This window comes from Vicia villosa, linkage group LG3, assembly GCF_029867415.1.
Source record: "Vicia villosa cultivar HV-30 ecotype Madison, WI linkage group LG3, Vvil1.0, whole genome shotgun sequence".
NCBI classification, from domain to species: Eukaryota; Viridiplantae; Streptophyta; class Magnoliopsida; order Fabales; family Fabaceae; genus Vicia; species Vicia villosa.
In genome coordinates this window covers 112862532-112888563 of record NC_081182.1, presented here as the reverse complement: position 1 = coordinate 112888563, position 26032 = coordinate 112862532, and positions in this window count along the sequence as shown.

The window sequence follows — 26032 nt, the reverse complement described above, 5'->3', positions numbered from 1 at the left end:
CCAGAGGCGAGAGTTTGGCATCAAATTCAGAGCTAAGAGTGCAAACATTTCATGACCTATGAGGACAAACATTTCCTGTACTTCCCTCTATATAATGTTTACATTTATCTTCCCTCAACAATCTTTAATTATTTTAAGGAGACAATCGAGGCCTCTAGAAGGAAGACATCCTTCTTCATTCCATATGGAAGATTTCTATCTTAGCTTTTCATAAGAACTAAGATAGTTAATCAAGTGAGAAGGCAAAGGCATGATGATTCCCTAGATGTGGAAGAATGTAAAATGTTTGAGTATCTTGGATAAGTTGTTGTTGATTATTTGTTGGTTGTTGTCGTCTCAGTTCATCATTATCATCTTGTTAATCTCTTGGTTTTTATATTCTTTGTTTACTATACTCGTCTCATTTCAATGATCAATGAAAAATATTTATATTTCTAGTTCATTATTTATCCTTTTCACTCAATCATGCCTCTTAGTATACTTTTTTTTATTGATGACAAATGGGGAGAAAAGAGTAATGATTTTGATAAATCTGTTTCTGAAAATAGAACACATACTTTTGAACTATTTTGTGGAAACTTTTATATACAAGAAAATCTAAATCTGATTGCAATATCCATATTTTCTCTGAAGACATTATGTATGCATACACTCTAATAAATATTAACAAGCACATAGTCTGATGGATGGCACATTTACTCTAATTAAAGTTTTATAATTCTTAAAAGGAGCTTGCAAACCTCAATCTAATGAATTTGAGATTTTAATAAGTTTCAGCTCAGAGGGAGCTTGCAAACCTGACTATGATGTTTTAAAGTATTGTGCATCTATTGTTGATAAACTAGACACTTTCATCTAATTAAAATTTTCTAGACTATCAACATTTTCTAACTCTTAGGGGGACCTTGCAAACCTCAATCTGAAGTAGTCATGAAAATTTTCGATAATATTCTCAAGGGGAGCTTGCAAACCTCACTCTGTTGAAGGTGAAAACTTTAATAAGTTTTAAATTAAGGGGGAGCTTACAAACTTAACTCCAATGTTTTTAACTACTATGCATTTATCAAAGAGAAATTGTTCATCAAAATACATGATATTGTCATCGTCAAAAAGGCAGAGATTGTTGGAATAATTTTGGTTCATTAACTAATCCTTGAAGTTTTTATGATAAAAAGTAAACTTGTATGAAGAATAATTTTTTTATAATGGTTTTTTAAAGTGTGTAGATTTCAATTATAGACTTTGGACTCTTAGCATGCATGTTGTGGACTCTGGACAAGTAAAGTTCTAGACTCTGAACAAAGCATCTTAGAACTCTAGAATTTAAATGCACTTTGAACTGATGAAGAATGCAGTAAAGTGGTTACAACGACAAATATGCTTCTACAAATGTCAAGTCATCTACCAAAGGAAAATATCCAAACTGACTCTGATTATTCAAGAATATGAATACTAAACATTTTTCAAGCACTGAAGACATACTCTAGTCAAGATTCATATAATTATATCAAAAGCCTATGACTCAATAAGTTAGACGTGAAGAAAAAGATAGTAACTCTAGACTCTGATCAAGCTTTACCACACTATATCTAAATCCCTCTGAACTCGGGAAGATTACTTTGGAGAGAAATAGTGTTAAAATATTAAATAATACAAATAATCATCATTTACACTACTCTGTGAGATTTAACATAGGAATGTTTCTTAGTACCAACTTTTTTAATATGTCTCATCCTGACCTTCCATTGTCCTGCTACCGCCACTTTACAACTATACTACTCAATGTCTTCAAAGAAGCAGCGGAGTATGAATTTCTAACTTTTCTCTTCAACGAATATATCTCTCATCTATATAAATGAGTGCTTCAAGCCATGGAAAAAGTAAAGGAACAAAAAAACAATGAACGTGAACGAACAACTTCGAACTCATATACAAAACAATTCGATAAAAACACTAAGAAACAAAAAGTCGAGTATCAACACAAAGAATAAAGTTGTTATTTTGTTGAAAGTTTTATAACATTAATTATTTATAAATCTTGTTGTATTGTAACCGTGTGTATCAGCTTTTCAAGAAGCTCTTGTAAACACAAACCTTGTAATTTAACCGCGCCAGTTATTTTATTTGAGGGACTAAATATTTAGTCAAGAGCCTAAAGAAGTTTTTTACTAGTGTGTCATTGAGATTGTAATCAAAAGGTTATTTGATTATTGGATTAAGTCCTTGTTGATAGGGAAAAATCACCTAGGTAGGGTAGACTGGAGGTATCCTAGTTAATTGTGAAAAGGGATAAAATCTTGTGTTCTTTATCCGTTTTTGTGTTTGGGTGTTAAAAAAGCTTTAAATCTTGCTACCCAATTTCAAACCCCCTTTCTTGTGTTTCTCTGAACCTTCATAGACAACATTTTTGGGCGTATCTTGATTATTCACCTAGGTATTATGGGCCATCTAGAAATCAGAAAGTAAGTTTATTTTTTCAAGGTTGAAATCTGCCATGATTTGTCCATAACTAACTAGAGAGTCACCCATCCCTAAAGGGTTTTTTTGTATTAAAGCCTTAAAATTATGACTATAAAACTAGAGAGATTAGAGAACCTTGTAAGATATCTTTTAAGCCATAAACCACTCATTGACAGTTCTTACAATTGAAGGATAGAAAAACACTTAGAAAGGGGGGGTTTGAATAAGTGTAGTCTAAAAACTTGAACGATAAAAACAATTTGCACAGTTATTTTTATCCTGGTTCGTTGTTAACTAAACTACTCCAGTCCACCCCCACGGAGTGATTTACCTCACCTGAGGATTTAATCCACTAATCGCAACAGATTACAATGGTTTTCCACTTAGCCCACGACTAAGTCTTCTAGAGTATCCTGATCACAACCTGATCACTCTAGGAACAAATGCTTAGACACAAGCTAAGACTTTCTTAGAGTATCCTGACCACCACGTGATCACTCTAATTACAACTGCTTAGACACAAGCTAAGACTTCCTAGAGTATCCTGATCAACACTTGATCACTCTAGTTACTTACAAATTAATGTAATCAATTCTAAGAGTATTACAAATGCTTCTGAAAAGCTATAATCACAACAGTGATATTTCTCTTAACGTTTAAGCTTAATCTCACTAATATATTACAACAGCAATGTAGCGAGCTTTGATGAAGATGAAGTTTCTGAGCTTTGAGTTGAACAGCGTTTCAGCAAGTTTTTCAGAATAAGTTCGTTCAGAATTGGTAACCTTGCTTCTCATCAGAACTTCATATTTATAGGCACTTGAGAAGATGACCGTTGGGAGCATTTAATGCTTTGCGTATTCCGTACAGCATTGCATTTAATGTTTCACGCTTTTGTCAACTACCTCGAGCCTTGTTCACGCTGTGTCTACTGACGTTGCCTTTAATAGCTTCCAACGTTCCTTTTGTCAGTCAGCGTAGCCTGCCACCTGTACTTTCTTCTGATCTGTTGTTTGTGTATACAACGTTTGAATATCATCAGAGTCAAACAGCTTGGTGCATAGCATCTTCTTGTCTTCTGACCTTGAAGTGCTTCTGAGCGTGATACCATTAGAACTTCAGTGCTTCTGCTTCTGATCTCAAGTTCTTCTGATGCTTCCATAGACCCATGTTCTGATTCTGCTTTGACCATCTTCTGATGTCTTGCCAGACCATGTTCTGATGTTGCATGCTGAACCTTCTGAGTCAAAGCTTCTAAGCGCTGATTTGTGCATACTCTTTATATATTTCCTGAAAGGGAAATTGCAATGTATTAGAGTACCACATTATCTCACACAAAATTCATATCCTTGTTATCATCAAAACTAAGAATATTGATCAGAACAAATCTTGTTCTAACAATCTCCCCCTTTTTGATGATGACAAAAACATATATAAATGATATGAATTTCCGATCAGAAAGAGCAGACAGCTAAAGACAATTACACAGCTATAACATAAGCATGTGAATATGTCTCCCCCTGAGATTAACAATCTCCCCCTGAGATGAATAATCTCCCCCTGAAATTAATACTAGAAGAATTTTATAAATAAAAGACTTCCCTGAGTATTTCAGTAGAGACGTTCACAGTGCTTGATCTTCAGAACATTCATGACTTCTGATTTCTGTTTCCATAGGACAGCTTCAGAACATTGAATTTCTTTAGATCCTCAGAACATTCACAGCTTCTGACTCCTTCTTCCATCGGACAGCTTCAGAACTTGAATTTCTTTGATCTTCAGAACATTCACAGCTTCTGACTTCTGCTTCCATCGGACAGCTTCAGAACTTGAATTTCTTTGATCTTCAGAACATTCACACCTTCTGATTCTTGCTTCCATTGGGACAGCTTCAGAGCTTGAATTTCTTCTTTCATCACATCATGCTAGATTGTATCAGAACATTGTTGAATGTACCAGAGCATCATTAGAGCATCTCTACATCCTGAAATGTTACAGAACAAAACTAAACGACAAAAGTCAGCATGAATGAGTCAGAACATAGAATATGTTTCAGAACACATAATATGTATCAGAGCCATATAGAATGTATCAGAACAAATAGACATAATGTTTCAGATCATATTCTATCATCAGAATATCTGAACATTCTTCCTTCTTGCTTCTGATTCTGAAGCTTCATAGCACTCAGCTTGCTTCAAGAATCCAAGAGCTTGATTCATCTTGTTGCTTCTTATGTTGATCTTGAATCTTCAATTCCTGCAACAACACAACTTAAAGCATAGAACTTTGCAAGTTCTGTTAGTAATATGGGGTCTTTTACCCGGTAACTGATAATATTAATCAGATCATTTATCATATATTTTCTCCCCCTTTTTGTCATAACATCAAAAACGAATATAAAAGATTCAGATGTAGAAAATGACAAAGGAAAGAAACAGAATCAAACTTTTCATTGATTAAGCAAACAGAATTACAAAAGATGTATGCAGAATAAGCAGATGCAACAAACAAAGAAAACTACAAGGACTTAAAGACTACAACCCTAGCTTAGACATAATCTTAGCTAACATATCATGAATCCCTGCGGTGTTCTCAGTTTGTCTAGCCATGAAAGCTTGAAACTCTGCATGCCTGTCCGGACTAGAACCTCCACTGTAAGAGAATGCATGAATTTAAGGAGGAAGTGAGAGACAGTTCACAAGAAGAGAGCTAATGTCTCAAACGGGGCTTTCCCTTAACATAGAAGTCAAGAACATGATGCTTAACTTAATCCAATATCTCAAGAAAGTCTTCTTCCTTTGGATAAATGTTGATAAAAGCATCACAGAAGAGATCTGACTTGAGACTTCTTGGAATCTTGAGAGATCCGTCTTGAAATCAATGTCAGCGATCCCCGAGATTTGTTTCTCAACCTGGAACCAGACAACCCTTCCAACCGTTCTATTCAAATAGCTCGACCACCCTTGAGCATTCGTCTTCGTTTTTGGTTTGAAACCATAAGCACCCAAGTCATCAGAGTCCACAGAAGATTTACACAAAACTTCCATTTCTGATGGAGGAATGTAGCGAGTTTTCAGTGGAGAAACCTCTTGTCTGTTGAATGCTTGTTGGGAGGAACTTGAAAAAGGATTCATGATGAATGCTAGGTTGAAGATTAATAAACTAGGGTTTATGCAAAATGCAGATAAAGAGAGAGAGAGAGAGAGAGAGAGAGAGAGAGAGAGAGAGAGAGAGAAATAAATAGAGGGAAAAGAAACGTTTGAAGACCAAAAAAAAAACTGAAATGATGAATAGCATTTAATGTTACATGACGTGAGGAGAGATAATAATGACAACAGAAGTGATTAGCACAGTTACCTAAGTAGGCGTCCCCTCAACTGCACGCACGCTTGTCCAGAAATAGTGAACACGTGTTTACCATCTCGATAGCCAGTTACAGCTGTTTTACTTTTAAAGAGATTCTGAATCAACTTAGACAATGAAACGTTAGTAATACCAGAATCACTACTTCTAATTGATTACAATCATAACTTCTTATAAAAGACTAATCCAATCTCATTTCAGAAGATACTCATACATAAGATCTTCTCATCTTCTCATTCTGGGCATAACTCCATACTGATATTCTTCAGAATGAACTTAAACCTATCTTCAGCAAGGGGTTTTGTAAAGATATCAGCCCATTGATGGTCTGTATTCACAAAGTTTAAAGATATAACACCCTTCTGAACATAGTCCCTTATGAAATGATGTTTAATCTCAATATGTTTAGCTTTTGAATGTAAGATAGGATTCTTAGATAAACATATGGCAGAAGTATTATCACAGAAAATAGGAATGTTACTCTCATATATCTGATAATCTTCTAGCTGACTTCTCATCCAGAGCATTTGTGTGCTACATCCAGCAGCAGCAACATATTCTGCTTCTGTTGTTGAGAGGGCAATTGTAGCTTGCTTCTTGCTGTACCATGAGATCAGATGACTTCCAAGAAATTGACAACTTCCAGAAGTGCTCTTCATTTCTATTCTATCTCCAGCATAGTCAGCATCACAGAATCCTACTAAGTTGTAATCTTTGGATCTTCTGTAAACTAAACTAACATTAGTAGTACCTTTCAGATACCTCAGAATTCTCTTAACCGCAGTTAAATGAGATTCTCTCGGATCTGATTGGAATCTAGCACACAAACAAACACTGAAGAGAATGTCAGGTCTAGAAGCAGTTAGGTATAGAAGAGATCCAATCATACCTCTGTACAACTTCTGATCTACCTTCTTACTTACCTCATCCTTACATAGGACACATGTTGGATGCATAGGAGTTTTGGCTTCTTTACTTTCAGAAAGATTAAACTTCTTTAGAAGTTCTTTCACATACTTCGTTTGATGAACATAGGTTCCATCAGAAGTTTGGTTGATTTGAATCCCAAGGAAATACTTGAGTTCTCCCGTCATGCTCATTTCAAATTCAGCCTGCATAGACTCAGCAAACTCCTTTCCAAGTGTAGCATTAGATGTTCCAAAGATGATATCATCAACATATATTTGACATATTAAAATATCCTTTTTAAAGGTTTTACAAAAGAGAGTAGTGTCCACTTTTCCTCTAGTGAAACCATTTTCCAGAAGGAAAGAACTTAAACGTTCATACGAAGCTCTAGGAGCTTGCTTCAATCCGTATAATGATTTCTTTAATTTAAAAACATGATTTGGAGACTTGGAGTCTTCAAAACCAGGAGGTTGATGGACTTAAACTTCTTCATCTATATAACCATTTAAGAAGGCACTCTTGACATCCATCTGATAAAGAGTGATGTTATGTTGAGTGGCAAAAGAAATTAATAGACGAATAGATTCTATCCTGGCCACTGGTGCAAAGGTTTCTGTGTAGTCAATCCCTTCTTGCTGACTATAACCTTGAGCAACCAGTCTGGCTTTGTTTCTTACCACTTCTCCCTTCTCGCTTAGCTTGTTTCTGAACACCCACTTAGTGCCGATGATGTTAAATCCTTTTGGTCTAGGAACCGAGTCTCATACATCATTCCTTGTAAACTGATTAAGTTCTTCTTGCATGGCAATTATCCAGTCTGGATCTTCTAGAGCTTGATCAACAGAAGTTGGCTCGATCAAAGAAACAAGACCTAATTGACATTCTGCATTGTTCTTAAGGAATGCCCTTGTTCTGATGGGATCATCTTTCTTCCCAAGGATCACATCTTCTGAATGAGCTGAAACAAGTCTAGGTGATCTTCTGACTGTTGGCTCTTCAGAAATCCTGAGATTCTCTAAAGATGCAGCAACTTGATCTTCTGATCCATTGCTTCTGAGACTATCAGCTTCTGCAGCTTTGCTTCTTGGTTCTACTGCTTCTGATATATCAATATCAAAATCTGCAAAATTCTCAAACTGCTTTGGTTTTTCAAGACCAAGCTTATCATCAAACCTGATATTGATTGATTCTTCTACAATCAATGTTTCAGTATTGTATACTCTGTAGCCTTTAGAGCGTTCAGAATATCCAAGAAGGAAACACTTTTGTGCTTTAGAATCAAACTTACCAAGATAGTCTTTAGTATTTAGAATAAAACATACACATCCAAAAGGATGGAAATAAGAAATGTTGGGCTTTCTGTTCTTCCACAATTCATAAGGAGTCTTATTTAGAATAGGTTCGATAGAGATTCTATTCTGAATATAACACGCAGTGTTTATTGCTTCTGCCCAGAAATGCTTAGCCATATTGGTTTCATTGATTATGGTTCTGGCCATTTCTTGTAGAGTCCTATTCTTTCGCTCTACAACTCCATTTTGCTGTGGAGTTCTAGGACAAGAGAAATCATGGGCAAAACCATTTTATTTGAAGAACTCCTCAAAGAATTTGTTCTCAAATTCACCACCATGATCACTTCTACCCTTTATGATTTTACACTCTTTCTCAGATTGGATCTGAGTGCAGAATTCAAAGAACACTGAATGAGACTCATCCTTGTGTTTTAAGAACTTTACCCATGTCCAGCGGCTATAATCATCTACGATGACTAATCCATATTTCTTCCCTCTGATAGATGCTGTTTTGACTGGGCCAAACAGATCAATGTGCAAGAGTTCTAATGGCCTTGAGGTAGACACAACATTCTTAGACTTGAATGCAGGTTTGGAGAACTTGCCCTTCTGACATGCTTCACAAAGAGCATCTGATTTGTATTTCAGATTTGGGAGTCCTCTGACCAGATTTTGTTTGTTAATCTGAGAAATCTTTCTCAAACTAGCATGTCCTAATCTTCTGTGCCAGACCCATTGCTCCTCAAAAACAGACATAAGACAAGTCACCTTCTGCTTCTCAAGATCAGAAAGATCAATCTTATAAATGTTGTTCTTCCTCTTGCCTGTAAATAGGATTGAGCCATCCTTCTGACTTACAGCCTTGCAAGACTTTTGATTGAAGATTATATCATAACCATTGTCACTTAATTGACTTATGGACAATAAGTTATGCGTTAATCCTTCTACAAGAAGTACATTAGTTATGGAAGGAGAGTTACCAAGACTTATGGTTCCAGAGCCAATGATTTTGCCCTTCTGATCTCCTCCAAACTTGACTTCTCCACCTGGTTTAAGCACCAGGTCTTGGAATGTAGACCTTCTTCCCGTCATGTGTCGCGAGCACCCAGAGTCCAGGTACCATGACATTTTGCTTTTTGTCCTTTTTGCCGCCAAGGATATCTGCAACAGAAATTATCTTCTCCTTAGGTACCCACAATTTCTTGGGTCCTTTCTTGTTAGTTTTCCTCAAGTTCTGATTGAACTTGGGTTTAGCAAAATATTTAACAGGAGGAACAGCATGATATTCTTTAGGTTTGTAAGCATGATATTTCTTAGGATGTGTCACATGCTTCTTGGTGTGAGCAGTGTTAAACTTATGTGCATGTGAAGTGAGCCTAATATCATGAGCATGGCCATATTTGAACTGATCATACAATGGCTTGTATGTGATCTTCAGATCATCAACAGGTTCAAATTTATGTGAGGTGTCACCCTCATAGCCAAAACCAAACCTTTTGTTTCCAGAAACACCATATATCATAGAAGCAAGATGACTTCTGCTAATACTTCTAGATAAGAACTTTCTGAAGCTCGAGTCATATTCTTTCAGAATATGATTCATGCTAGGAATGGATTTTTCTGTTTCAGAAGGAGATCCACTATCTTTGGATAGATTTAAAACTTTTTCCTTCAGTTCAAAATTTTCCAATTCCAGCTTCTTAGTTTCAAATTCAAACTGCTTTTTCAGCTTTTTGTATTTGATACTAAGATGAGCCTTGAGTTCCAGAAGTTCTGTTAAACTGGAAACTAACTCTTCTCTAGATAGTTCAGAAAATACCTCTTCAGAATCTGATTCTGATGTAGATTCTGATCCATCATCTTCTGTAGCCATCAGCGCGAAGTTGGCTTGCTCTCCTTCAGAGTCTGATTCTGATTCTGATTCAGAATCATCCCATGTTGCCATAAGACCTTTCTTCTTATGAAACTTCTTCTTGGGATTCTCCTTCTGAAGTTTTGGACACTCGTTCTTGTAATGTCCAGGCTCATTGCACTCATAGCAGACAGCCTTCTTCTTGTCAGATCTTCTGTCACCAGAAGATTCTCCACGTTCAAATCTCTTTGAACTTCTGAAGCTTCTGAACTTCCTTTGCTTGCTCTTCCATAGTTGGTTTACCCTTCTGGAGATCATGGACAGTTCATCTTCTTCTTCAGATTCTGATTCTTCAGGATCTTCTTCTCTAGCCTGAAAAGCGTTAGTGCATTTTTTAACATTAGATTTTAATGCAATAGACTTACCTTTCTTCTGAGGCTCGTTTGCATCCAGCTCTATTTCATGGCTTCTCAAGGCACTGATAAGCTCTTCCAAAGAAACTTCATTCAGATTCTTGGCAATCTTGAATGCAGTCACCATTGGACCCCATCTTCTGGGTAAGCTTCTGATAATCTTCTTTACATGATCAGCCTTGGTGTAGCCTTTATCCAGAACTCTTAATCCAGCAGTTAGCGTTTGAAATCTTGAGAACATCTTCTCAATGTTTTCATCATCCTCCATCTTGAAGGCTTCATATTTTTGGATTAGAGCAAGAGCTTTAGTCTTCTTGACTTGAGCATTTCCCTCATGGGTCATTTTCAATGACTCATATATATCATAGGCAGTTTCCCTGTTAGATATCTTCTCATACTCAACATGAGAGATAGCATTCAGCAAAACAGTCCTACATTTATGATGATTCTTGAAAAGCTTCTTCTGATCATCATCCATTTCTTGCCTCGTAAGCTTTACGCCACTAGCTTTCACTGTATGTTTGTAATCATCCATCAGAAGATCCCATAGTTCACCATCTAGACCAAGAAAGTAACTTTCCAGTTTATCTTTCCAGTATTCAAAGTTTTCACCATCAAATACTGGTGGTCTAGTATAACCATTGTTACCATTGTATTGCTCAGCAGAGCCGGATGTAGATGCAGGTGGATCTGTTGGAATTTCACCAGCCATCTTTTACTGAAGCGTTTTTCTCTTCCTGAATCTTTTCTAAACACGGTTAAGTGCTTGCACCTTAGAACCGGCGCTCTGATGCCAATTGAAGGATAGAAAAACACTTAGAAAGGGGGGGTTTGAATAAGTGTAGTCTAAAAACTTGAACGATAAAAACAATTTGCACAGTTATTTTTATCCTGGTTCGTTGTTAACTAAACTACTCCAGTCCACCCCCACGGAGTGATTTACCTCACCTAAGGATTTAATCCACTAATCGCAACAGATTACAATGGTTTTCCACTTAGCCCACGACTAAGTCTTCTAGAGTATCCTGATCACAACCTGATCACTCTAGGAACAAATGCTTAGACACAAGCTAAGACTTTCTTAGAGTATCCTGACCACCACGTGATCACTCTAATTACAACTGCTTAGACACAAGCTAAGACTTCCTAGAGTATCCTGATCAACACTTGATCACTCTAGTTACTTACAAATTAATGTAATCAATTCTAAGAGTATTACAAATGCTTCTGAAAAGCTATAATCACAACAGTGATATTTCTCTTAACGTTTAAGCTTAATCTCACTAATATATTACAACAGCAATGTAGTGAGCTTTGATGAAGATGAAGTTTCTGAGCTTTTAGTTGAACAGCGTTTCAGCAAGTTTTTCAGAATAAGTTCATTCAGAATTGGTAACCTTGCTTCTCATCAGAACTTCATATTTATAGGCACTTGAGAAGATGACCGTTGGGAGCATTTAATGCTTTGCGTATTCCGTACAGCATTGCATTTAATGTTTCACGCTTTTGTCAACTACCTCGAGCCTTGTTCACGCTGTGTCTACTGACGTTGCCTTTAATAGCTTCCAACGTTCCTTTTGTCAGTCAGCGTAGCCTGCCACCTGTACTTTCTTCTGATCTGCTGTTTGTGTATACAACGTTTGAATATCATCAGAGTCAAACAGCTTGGTGCATAGCATCTTCTTGTCTTCTGACCTTGAAGTGCTTCTGAGCGTGATACCATTAGAACTTCAGTGCTTCTGCTTCTGATCTCAAGTTCTTCTGATGCTTCCATAGACCCATGTTCTGATTCTGCTTTGACCATCTTCTGATGTCTTGCCAGACCCTGTTCTGATGTTGCATGCTGAACCTTCTGAGTCAAAGCTTCTGAGCGCTGATTTGTGCATACTCTTTATATATTTCCTGAAAGGGAAATTGCAATGTATTAGAGTACCACATTATCTCACACAAAATTCATATCCTTGTTATCATCAAAACTAAGAATATTGATCAGAACAAATCTTGTTCTAACACTTACTTTCTTGATTTTTAGAACATTTAAAATTATACTATATTCCTATTGATCTATGTGTTTGCAAGTATAGTAAAAAAGGATCTAAAGTGGTGAAACTTATGGATAGAAAAGCTGGAAGTCAGCTAGTAGTTGCTTATTTTTAGAATGAAAAAACTTGAAGTCAAGCAATCTCTGAAAATAGTTGAAGAGTTCAAATATCCACAAGATGGTAGATCTCGTTATCCTTCTATATCAAGTTACCAGACATCCGTTTAAAGTCAAAACTATAGTCCAACGACTTCAAGTGAATACTTAGGTTTCAAGGAACATTTGTGGTTTAACCTTTCAAACTCTTAAATCATGGTAATCAACCTGAAGACATGCCAAGCCTCATCAAGAAGACTCAATGTTCTTGTGGTTCTAAAGTCAAACATACTGTCCAAGATTTAAAACTTCATAGTTGTGAAAGATAGGAAGTGTGAAACTGGTATGACCGTTTCTATATAAATGATCAATGTATTATAAAAAGACATAAGGGAATTTTTGAAAACTTTATGGATAAATCTCACGCACACAGACAAACACATACGTGTACATAAACACACACACACACACACACACACTCACACACACACACACACACACTCTCTCTCTCTCACGCGCGCACACACACCCACACCCCCACACACATTAAAAACCCTTTAGAATGTTCTCATGTTTTAATAAAATCATAAAAAAATGCTTTTAAGGCCTAACAAGTTAACCAGGAAAGTGTTCATTTGATTAGATGACTTTTTCTAATTGTCTAATCGATTAGATCTTTGACCTAATCAAATAGATGATGCTTAATTTAGTCTATAATCTATTGAGACAGTCTCTTAATGACTAAAAACAACACAATATCAAAACATTCCAACTAGCCTAATCGATTAGGTGAATTAATTGGTTCATGGATCATTTCCAAATCTATACCACATATTGATTGACCTATAAATAAAGAGTTTCTCTACCACTTTTAAACATCCAGAAAATATGAAAACCCTCATTTTTCATTTCTCTTATCACCTCTATAAATCATTCTTATTTTTCTCACATATTTTAGGTATAGTACTTTGAGAGTGTTCTTGAGTTTCAAAAAGTATATTGTTATTGGTGAAGGAAAAATTGTAAATTTATTGAGCGGATTTTATCTCGATTAAATAGCTCTTTCATAGGAAACTTCAGTTGGTATACCTTACGCCTCTTCGTTAGAGATGAATTTTTTAGAGAGCAAGCTTCAGTTAGTAAAGTCAGTGATTCAAAGCATGATGGTGCACTGTATTTCAGTTTACAATTAGCCTGGAACTCTCACAAAACAGATAACAACTTGGATAAGAAATTTTATTTGGAGTGGCAATTTGGAGCAGCAAAAGATCGTGACTGTTGCTTGGAAGCAGTGTTGTAAGAGTTTGAAGGATGGGGGTCTTGGTCTCAAGTCTCTTGAGGCTTTTAATTCGGCCACCAACTTACACTTATGCTGGAATTTTGTTAAAGGAGATAAATGTTGGGCAACTCTTCTTACTGCTCGTGTGATAAGAAACAAAGGAACTATCTCTTATCATATAAGATCTTCTATTTGGACTAGCATAAAGGAGTGTTATCAGATTGTGTTAGACAATTCTAAATGGATCATTGGTGATGGTACTAGAGTAAACTTTTGGCTAGATCCTTGGTTGGATGAACCTTTGGTTAGATTGTTCAAAATCCTAGAGATTTTTCATAAAAATCTGTTTGTTTTGGTTAAGGACTGGCTTGTTGATAAAAGATGGTGCATTCCTGCGAATGTCCTTGTTTCCTATCCCAATCTGATGTCTTTAGGGGCTACTATTGATATTCCTGAATTGGATTTGGCAGATTCAATCATTTAGACAGATGCTGTTAATGGGGATTTAAGTTTGAAATTGGCTTATGGTTTTTTTCAAAAGCAGAATTCCTCCAGGGCTTTTTGTTTATTCTCATGGGACAAGAGCGTGCCTCCTTCTCCGTCCATGTTAATTTGGAGAATTACTCATGACAAAATGCCCATTGATGAGCATATGGTTATTAGAGGTTTCCATTTTCCTTTAATGTGTTCGTTGTGCCGTGAAAGCATTGAGACATCTCTGCATATTTTCTTTCACTACAAGTATGTCAAAACATATGGAATTGGTTGCTGCATAAGCTTCAATTTTCTGGCCGTATCACTTGTATGCAAGATTGCTCGGCTCTGATTAAGTCTTGGTGGTTTCCGCAGGCGAAGGATGTGGCCCTTTCGTGTATTTGCAATGTGTTTTATCAGGTCGGGCGTGCGAGAAATCTGAACCATTTTGAAGATAGGATGCTGCATTGGAAAACATGCATTAACAATATTATTTCAAGGGACAAACTAGTTGGTAACACCACTTCAAATTTTTCTAACAACAATATGGCTAGTTTTTCCACTCTTAAGGGATTTGGTGTTACTATTCTCCCTAGCAAGCTTGTGACTATGTTGGATGTTCTTTGGAGTCCTCCCCCTAATGGTTGGATTAAGGTGAATGTGGATGGCCTTGCTAGAGGTTCGCCTTCGTTGATTGCGTGTGGCGGTATTTTTCGGACTGATGATGCTTCTCATGTGGGGAGCTTTTGTGATTTCATGGGGGAAGGAGATGTTGCCTTGGCCAATTTATTGGCAGCTATTGTTGCGATTGAAAAGGCAAAAACTTTGGGTTATAAGAAGCTATGGATGGAATCTGATTTCATGCTTGTTGTGAAAGCTTTTTTTGATTCAAACATTGTTCCTTGGAAGATTAGATCTCATTGGCTTCGTTGTATTGCATATACTCGCACGATCGAGTTTATGATCTCTCATGTCTTTAGAGAAGCCAATCTTTGTGCTGACTTTCTTGCGAACTTAGGATTGTTTATTGGTAGATTCTCTTGGTTTTCTTTTGTGCATTCTATTTTAGTTAAGGATTACCTTTTAGACAAGGAAGGTACCCCTAGGCTTAGACTTTTCTCTTAAGGGGTTTTGGCATGGTCCCCTTGTGTACCTTGTTTTCCTTTTTTTTTTTCTTTTATTGATATTTTCAGTTTAATTTTTTTTCTTTCTAAATTTAAAGTTCTTTACAATACAGAGTTTTTCTTTAAAAAAAAAAAATACATCATTTTTAAAACATCATTATAATTCAAGATTGTGAATTACAATCATAAAGATTAAATAAAAATATTTTGACGTATCATATTTACGTCTTGTTTTTTGTTGTTGTAAGATATTTGTAATGCTTGTGATAGTTAAAAATAATAAAATATGATATGACACTCACCATATTAAAATTTTGTATCAGATTATTGAAAAATTGAAAATTTAATTAAATTGGCACAATTGATATAATAAATGCTTTTTAATTACAAAAATAAAAGAAGTAAATATAATTTTTAACAATTAATGTAGAGATATACATGAATATTAATTTTCATATCATGTATTTTTATTTGTGTCATTATTATTAAAAAAAAATTAAAAAATACATATATTGTAGTACAAATCAAGGCAGGGCCGATTTTAGACCTGAACAACCTGGTCCGTTGCACATGGCCTCAAAAATAAGAGGACCTCAAATTTTAAATTGTGCCACATTCAATAGTATTTATTGGCCAGCTAAAGATTCTGCTTGATTAGACGAAGAAGCACGGAATTCCCTAAGACCATTTACAATGGTTGAAAAACTCAACACCAACTTTTTCAACTCCCAACACTCCACATCATTTTCTCTTTCTTCCACCTAATAACTCAACACCCATTCAACTTTTACCCTCTCCAATGGTTTTTCATTCAACACCCTACCCCACCACTTTTTATTTTCATATTCTTATTTAAATTTTATTTTTATGATTACATAAAATTACAATTATCGATTAAAATTAAATTAAAATAATAAATACCTAATAATTTATTTTTTAATTTTTTGTAATAAAAACAAAATTTATTTAAATAATTGGATACGATACAAATCATCTTAAATTAATTTAAAATACAACACACAATTAACGTAATTAGTACGTTACAAATAATTTAAAATGCAATACAACACACAAGTAACGTAATTAGTACGATACAAATAATTTAAAATGCAATACAACACACAAATAATTCAATCACGGAACATTCCAAACTTTGTTCAATTCAACTCCCCATTGCACTTGGTCTAATGAACCATTTAAGACCATGATTTATGTTGGCAAAAGGAGCCATCAAATGAGTAAAATTCTGACGTTTGGCATTCATCATCACGTATACGTCGGAGCAGGTTTTTAATATTAACATTTTACTAGTAACAAACCCGTGCATTCGCACGGGTTCTGGTACGGGACGCGCATTTGTTTCACATATATTTTTTAATAAAAAATGTCTAGTACCTGTGAAAAAATAATAATTGAATATATAGAAAAATGTATGATACCCCTGAAAAAATAATAATTGAATGTATAGAAAAATGTCTGTTACCCGTGAAAAAATAATAATTGAATGTATAGAAAAATGCCTGGTACCTGTGAAAAAAATAATAATTGAATGCATAGAAAAATTTTCGGTACCCGTGAAAAAATAATAATTGAATGTTTAGAAAAATGTATGGTACCCGTGAAAAAATAATAATTGAATGTTTAGAAAAATGTCTGGTATCCGTGAAAAAATAATAATTGAATGTATAGAAAAATGTCTAGTACCAGTGAAAAAAATAATAATTGAATGTTTAGAAAAATGTCTGGTACCCGTGAAAAAATAATAATTGAATATATAAAAAAATGTCTGGTACCCGTGAAAAAATAATAATTGAATGTTTAGAAAAATGTCTGGTACCCGTGAAAAAATAATAATCTAAATATATACAAAAATTTCTGGTACCCGTGACAAAATAATAATTAAATGTATAGAAAAATGTCTGGTACCCATAAAAATATTTAGATCAATAAGATTTTTTAATCCAAAATACAATTTTATTATAATATATGTGAATAATAGAAGCTAAAAAAATGTAATAAAAAAATAGAAGAAAGCAAATATTAGAAGCAAATAGAAACTAAATATTTGTCTTTCTAAGATGGAAGATTTTTAATATTTTAGATTATATTTGTCTTTTCAACAAATAATTTTTAGATTTTCTAGTATTAGTGATATCATAAACAAAGATTGACCATAAAAAAGAAAATCATAAATATTGAGATTCAATAATAGTGAAATCATAAATTTTAATTAAACACTATAGAATATTGTTATTAAATCATAGATTATATAAATTTTCGATTTCTTGTACTAAAAGTCATTGATCGCATGTAATCCAATATTATCAGCACGAAAACAAATATTATAATATGTGTGAAGTATATTCATTGATTTTGAATATACACACTTCTATACAAGTATATTTTCATCTCAAAAATTGGTAAAAAAAAATAAATTAGTTTTTTATGCAAATTTTTTGAAAATCTAAAAATACAAAAAAAAATATTTTTTTCTAAATGAATGTGTATTATCGTATATTAATGCAAAACTATCAATTTGACTATATAAACATAAAAGCTTCATAATGTCAGGGTATAACCCATTTTATCTTATATTAATAACATTGTTTATTGTTTATGTATATTTTCTATTTATTTAATAAGAGAAGGTAAGATTTTGTTTTTTTTTTTATTTCTATCACAAAATGATTCAATCTTTTTCTCTTTCTTCTCTTAAGATGCTAATATATATATATATATATATATATATATATATATATATAGAGAGAGAGAGATATTTACTCAAAGAGTAAGTGTTGATCACTTACTCTGATAGAGAGTAGAATTATATTATTTAAGTTACTTTATTAGTTGTAGTGATATTATATTTTAGTTGGGCTTTTACAAGTATTTGGGTCTTTAAATTTAGAAAATTTCTTTACCCACCTCCCTATGGGGGTCACCCCCAGCGAAAACCCAAAACTGCCCCTGCTTCGGAGATGCATCTCCGAAGTTATTTTTTTTTTGAATTTTTTTTGACTTCGGAAATGTATCTCCGAAAACACCAAAAAAGTGGTGTTTTCGGAGATACATTTCCGAAGTCAAAAAAATTCAAAACCGTGAATATTTTCGGAAGTTCATTTCCGAAAATATTGCTGCATATACAAATTTCCCTCCTTCACTATTTCATCATTTTTCTCCAAAACTTCTCAAAACCCTCTCTAAAACCCAATCAATCCCCATCAATTTTTCGCCCTAAAATCAAGTTTCAAACCGTTGATCACGTTAAAGGGAGCATAGAAAGCTACAATTTCAGGTAAACATCTCTCATTTCATCCCCTATTTCACTACATTGATTCAACAAATTTATGCTGAAAACTGATATGGTTCGGAAGTTCATTTCCGAAATATATCACCTAATAAATTTCGGAAATGAACTTCCGAAATATGCCCTGGCAGTTAAAAAAAAACAGTTTTGGCCAATTTTGCTAATTTTTGCATTTGTTAGGTATGGTGCATCCGGACAACATTGTGCAAGACGATGGAGTATTAAATCCGGAAATTGTCAACGTTAATAACGATCCGGTTATTGACGTTACTCCTATGATCAATGCGGTTGATGTTCGGCAAGAATTTACAAATGATCGGAGCTTCGGTAGTCGCGAATAATTGATTGAGTGGGTTCGGAACGAAGCTAGTAAACTTGGATTTGGAATTGTTATTTTAAGGTCGGACAACGGAAATAGTAGGCGGAAAGCTTTCGTTATTTTAAATTGCGAACGGGGTGGTAGTTATGGACAATCAAACCGTGTGCTAAAACACGAGGACACGGGATCGAGAAAGTGCGGTTGTCCGTTTAAGTTGCGTGCCACTCGGAGGGTTGATGATATGTGGCGGTTAACCGTAATTTGTGGAATTCATAATCATGCCTTGGATGTCAAGTTACACGGACATCCAATGGCGTGTCGTTTGTCCCGCGAAGAGAGGAAAGTGATATCGGACCTAACGATAGTCAAAGTGGCGCCTCGCAACATACTTGCCGATTTGAAGCGTAAGAAACCAGATAGCGTTTCAAATATCAAGCAAGTTTACAATGAACGGCACAATCTCAAGGTTTTAAATATGGGCCCTCGGTCGGAAATGCAACAACTTTTGAAACTTCTAGGCGATAACAATTATGTTTCAAGCTTCCGAACCTCCGAGGACAAAGTTACCGTGCGTGATATTTTTTGGACTCATCCCGAAAGTATCAAATTGTTCAACACATTTCCAACCGTTCTAGTCATGGATTCGACGTACAAGACAAACAAGTATAGGCTTCCTCTTCTAGAGATCGTCGGTGTGACCTCGACGGACAAGACTTATTCGGTGGGGTTTGCTTTTTTGGAGTGTGAAAAAGAAGAAAACTTTACGTGGGCCTTGGGAATTTGCAAGTCTTTGTTAGTTGATCAAGAGGTTATGCCAAACGTCATTGTCACCGATCGAGACAATGCTTTGATGAATGCGGTCGATACCATCTTCCCGACATCTACCACTTTACTTTGCCGGTATCACACAACTTGCAACATGAGAAGCAAGTTGAAACCCGCGGTTGGGACAAAAGATAGGCCGGATGAAAATGGTAAAGTTGTCAAAGCCGGTGTTGTGGTTGAAAGGATAATGTCGGCATGGAAGGAAATTTTGGATGCACACTCCGAAGAGGTGTATACCGAGAAATTGGTACACTTTAGGTCTTTGTGTGGTTCCATTAAGACTTTTTGTCATTACGTCGAATCCACCATTCTTGACAAAGTTAGAGAAAAAGTCGTGTGCGCTTGGACAAATCGGGTTAGACATCTTGGTTGCACCACGACTAACCGTGTTGAATCCGCACATGCGGTCTTCAAGAGGTGGTTGGGTGATAGCAAGGGAGATTTGTGTCGCGGATGGGACACCGTGAACCAAATGCTTGAAAATCAACACAATGAAATTCAAACATCGTTCGGTCGGAGCAAGACGGTTATGGAACACCGGTATAAGGGCCAAATTCTATTCTCCCAATTGATTTACAACATATCTCGAACGGGTTTGAATTTTTTGTTTCATGAAGCTAAGCGGTCGGAGACCACGGGGACGGATAGTTCATTATGTGGGTGCACCATTAGAACTACATACGGCCTTCCGTGTGCTTGTATACTTGCAAAAAAGAAAAATTTGAATTCACCCATACGCATGGATGAGGTAGCCGACCATTGGAAGAAACTTCGTTTTGATGATTTTGACCCGCCGAAAGAAAATGACTCCAAAATCACCATCTCCGACGAGTTGGAAGTGATAATGGAGAAGTTTGCTAAAGCAGACGACACAACAAAAATGCACATAAAAGAACAATTGCGAAAGATCGCGTTTCCGGAGACCACCGATTTGAAACCGCCATCTCAACCGGTTAAAACGAAAGGTGCACCGAAAAAGTCCAAAATTACACAAGATGACACGTCAACAAAACGATCTCCTTCCTATTTTGAACATGTGGATGCATCGTTCCCGAAAATTCATGAGACACCGAAGTCTAAGTGTAGTGGTAACAAAGGAGCCCGTATTTCGAAGCCACCTCGCACACCGCCGATCAAAAAATCACCAATTGTCTACATTGATGAGATGCCACTTTTTATGCACAAATATATCGATAACATCGTTGATGTTGGAGGCGACGGCAATTGTGGATATCGGGCCGTTGCGGGTTTGCTCGGTAAAGGGGAAAATAATCACACTTTAGTCCGACGGGAACTCATTGCGGAGTTGACTTCGTATCGGGACATCTACGGCCGACTATATGAAAATCAAGAAAAGTTTGCAAAAATTCATGATGCACTTGTTCCATCACTTACCGGTATCGCTCCGGTTTCGAAGTGGATGTCATTCCCCGATATGGGTCATCTAATAGCAAGTGCGTATGATATGGTGTGTATCGATTTGACGAGGTTTGGACTAAGTGAGACTTTCTTTCCACTTCATAGTCGACCGCCGTTGGACGCGTCGGGCCGCATCATATGCATCGGGTATCTACGATCGCGGCACTTCGTTCAAGTGTTTTTGAAACCGGGTTGTCCTATACCGGCTACTTCTTGTCAATGGACGGCACATCGTTCAAATGAGGAGGAGACTTGGCCGGATCCGTTCGTTTCGAGGATGGCGGAGTTTGAAGAAATGATGAGCAAAGAGCGCGAGCAAAATAGAGAGCGGTCGAAGAACGTGCCTATTTTGGACTTAGGATCCACCGATTGGTTCGGTGAATTTTAGTTCGTTCCGGATCGTTTTTGTTTGTAACGATCATTTTTTGTATGTATTGTTGTTTATCATGTAAAACGGACCGATTCAATACATATATAATATAATTATGTTTTATGTCATCTTTGTGTAATTTATGTCTATTTTAAATTCCATTTGTTCAATTTACACAACACACTAAGCAATCAACAAAAAGTAAAATTTAAGTCTGTTTCTACATAATTCGGAAATGAACTTCCGAAATATACATGTCTGGAGCCTATTTTCGGAAGTTCATTTCCGAAATGTCCTCTGAGGCAGGATAAGGTTTGTTGGGCCATCAATGCTCCAATAAGTCTATAAATACTACACACTCTTCTTCATCCTCTTCACACCACAAAACACAAATGACACAAACCTACCCCCACCTAGCATTCGTCTACTTTGAAACCGGCTACCCGATGCCGTTCCAATTTCGCTTCTCGCGCGACACGCCGTTTGCGGAATTGATACCGTCGCTCAACACGCTTTTGCGCTATCCCGAGAATCGAAAGGTTGTCAAGCTCAAGTACCGCTCGCCATCGCTTAACGACGAGGGAGGCATTAAGTTCACACATTTTGAGATCAAGAACGACGAAGATTTAGCGGTTATGTGGACAACGTTCGACCGATTTTCTTCGAAAGGCCCGATCGAGTTGGACGCAAAACTTCAAAGATCGGCGGACGACGTTATCAAAATGTTGACTCATCCCCACCTACCCGTGTTCAACAATATGTAACTTTAATTTTCAGTAATATTATCGTTGTAATCTTCACCCGATTAAATAAAGCGAATCGTTGTTGTTTTTCTTTTTTCTTCTGTCCAGACATAAATTCAGAGGTTCATTTCTGAATTCCATCATGGGGGGTGAGTTCGGAGATGAACTTCCGAAACACCACATTTTCTGAAAATGTAACTTTATTTCGGAGATGCATCTCCGAAATCAATATTTTATATTAAAAAAAACACGTTTTCGGAAGTTCATTTCCGAAAACACCTTTTTTCCAAAAAAAAGTACCTTTTCGGAAATGAACTTCCGAAACAAGGGGTAGTGTGGTAAATTCACCAGGGGTGGGCAAGAAGGTTAGGAGGTGGGTGAAGAAATTCTCTAAATTTATTACCCACTAGAAGTATTATATATTGTAGTCTCTTTGAGACATTAGAGTATCAATGAAAAGAAATGAAGTTTATTTTCTTAGTTAGCTTTTAATGTCTCTTTTATTTTACAGCTTTTCCTTAGTTTGTTAGGGTTTAGATTTTGCTTCCTAACATTGGTGCTCTCATTCTTGAACATCAAAACCTCTCATGGCATATCCATATTATCATTCCTACACCCCATACACTCCATACATTCCATATCAACAACAACACATAATTTCTATTTCACCTTAACAATCATCTTCCACCTTCCATGAGCATTCAAGTTACCATGGTCACCAACCTCAATCTCAAGATTTCTATTCACAACTAGAAACCCTAAAACAATATTTGATTGAAACTCATGAAATCCAACAAAAATCTAGAGAAGAATTGAAAGAACAGATTCAAAATTTGGGTCTTTCTCTCAAAGCATCACAACTTGCTTATAAGAAAAAATCACCAGATCTATACAAACCACAAGTCCACAACCAAGAAAACCTAATTTGCATGGAACACAACAAAAATTGAAAATAAATTATGTGGTTAAGAGAACTACAAAAGACAAAGAAGAAGACATTGATGAAGAAACAAAGACAACTCCAACGTCTTCTCCGGTGACGTTGCTGGCTCCGACGACAACCCCGACATGTTCTCGGATGATATTTCCGACGCTGGCAACATTTCCAGCAGCTTCTCCAACGATATTTTTGACTTCGTTAACAATTTTAATGCCACTTCCGAGGTCACCTCAGACACTAATACCGGAACCACCAGATCTGCAAGCAGAACTACTAGCTTTCCATCCAGAAAATCCAGTTGATGAACAAGAATCATCAGATGTAGGAGATCTTGGTTTGAACTCATCGATTTCTAATCTACCACCACTAAGATCAATACCTGACCAGGTAACTCTGCCACACACTCTAGCAGAAAAAGATTTGCCACCTTTGAAACCACCATTAAAACCTCCAAATAGAGATTCATCTCAGCCACCACTATTGAAACCGATAAGTATTACTTCTTCTTTGTCACCACCACCAATAAATTCGTTAAGCATGAAAATTACTAAAACCATTTTAAATGATTTTTCATTGTCTTATAGTAATTTTTACATTGCTTATCCATCATCTCAGGCATTGAGGTTGTCCTTGTACCCAGACAATTCAACGTTTCATATCGTATTACAAGCTGTTATGACTCCAGAAAATTTGATTTACTTTTCACTGTTAGATCGGAATATCTTTTGCAAAAGTAAATCTCAATGGTTTGGTGAAAACACAATCCGTGTCAAAATTTACCATCCACCCACTACACAACACGTGTTTTGTTTTAATTTTCTTATTCCACCAAGTTTGCATACTATGGAGAATAAGTGGCCCCCCAACACACAAATAACTTTATAGCTAGAACTAACTCCTTGCCACTACAAGACAAATAGTGTACAGCGCGTCAACTTTTCTAGCCCAATAGCCCCCTCACTTTGTCTATTAACTGATAACACACATAGAATCCTGCAAAAGGCTGATCAGTCCCCTTCAATACAAGACATGTCAAAGAGCCCAGTAGCTGAAGTCAAAGGGAAGTTTAATTCATTCGACTGTGTTGTGGCAGATGTGCGTTATAATTACCATGTTCCTTGGCTAGTTGTTGGTGTCATGGTGATGATGCGGTCTTACTCACATGATTTTGTTTGTTCATCTGTGAACATTGGAAAGATCACTAACAAATCATGTGAACATTATGTTGGCTTGATTCAACCATGGATGCTCAAATTTCAAATCTCAAATTCAACATGCAACATTGTTCCTAAGCTCAATCAAAGTGAAGTGTCAGATTCTTCTGCTCTTGATGAAAGCCAACAAGTTGATGATCCGACCGAGACTATCGATTCGGAAAAAGATTCTAATCTAAAAGAATCTCCTTCAACTCCATTATTAACAATGGTTTTTAAGTGTCTCTTGAACAAATTCCAATATTGGACTCTTGGTTCCACTTTTTCAAATGGTTTGCTAATTTTTCTGCTAGGGAAACCAGTGAAAGAAATGTTTTTAGTTGCTCAAGTTATAAAGATTAAATTTTCTTGGTTTAAGAGGTGGGATCCAGGAAGAAGAAGAAAAATTGGGACATTATTGTTACAACCTTGAGGACAAGGTTGATTTTGAAGGGGTGAGTAGTGATAGAGAGTAGAATTATATTATTTAAGTTACTTTATTAGTTGTAGTGATATTATATTTTAGTTGGGCTTTTACAAGTATTTGGGTCTTTAAATTTATTACCCATTAGAAGTATTATATATTGTAGTCTCTTTGAGACATTAGGGTATCAATGAAAAGAAATGAAATTTATTTTCTTAGTTAGCTTTTAATGTCTCTTTTATTTTACAGCTTTTCCTTAGTTTGTTAGGGTTTAGATTTTGCTTCCTAACATACTCCAAATCATAACCATTGATTTTCATTAATCTAACGGTTTTAATTGATCATTTAATCTAATTATTTTTGGAAATATTTTTTTATATAAAATTTTAATTAAAGTCGTTGGATTACTGATAATCGGTTATGATTTGGAGTAAGTGTTAAATACTTACTCTTGGAATAAATATAACCCTCCTTATATATATATATATATATATATATATATATATATATATATATATATATATATATATATATATATATATATATATATATATATATATATATATATATCGTTTTTCTTTAAAACTTAATATTTGTAAATATTGTTTTAACTCTATAAATAATAATAATAATAATAATAATAATAATTATTATTATTATTATTATTAATTAGTGTTTATTTTATAATAATAGTCATTAAAGACCGTGTTTAAAATTTATAATTGGAGAAAAAATTGTGTAAGCTATTATCAAAACATTTGACTTGCTCATGATCAATAGCAAGATACCAATTTATTATAGTTTTTTTCAAAAGATAACACTTCTTTACAATATAAATATATTGTAAAAATTAAGCTTTTTTAAAAGTGAAAATTTTAAAAACTGTATATTAAAAATTATTAATTGTGAAAACATTTAATAGTGAAGAGTAAATGAAAATTTTCAATTCAATTAATTATAATATTAAAAATTAAAAAAATAAGATCAAATCATTAAATCAAAAATATTTTAATTTTTATTAATAATTCCATTAACATATATTTGATAAAAAAAATATCTATAAAATAAGAAAACAAATGTACCTGGAAAAGACGCATGTGCCCTTGCTGCTTTTGTCAACACCTATTAAATTTTGCTTATTTGTTGTCTTTTCTCAATTTTTTGTCACATTTTATTATTATTATAT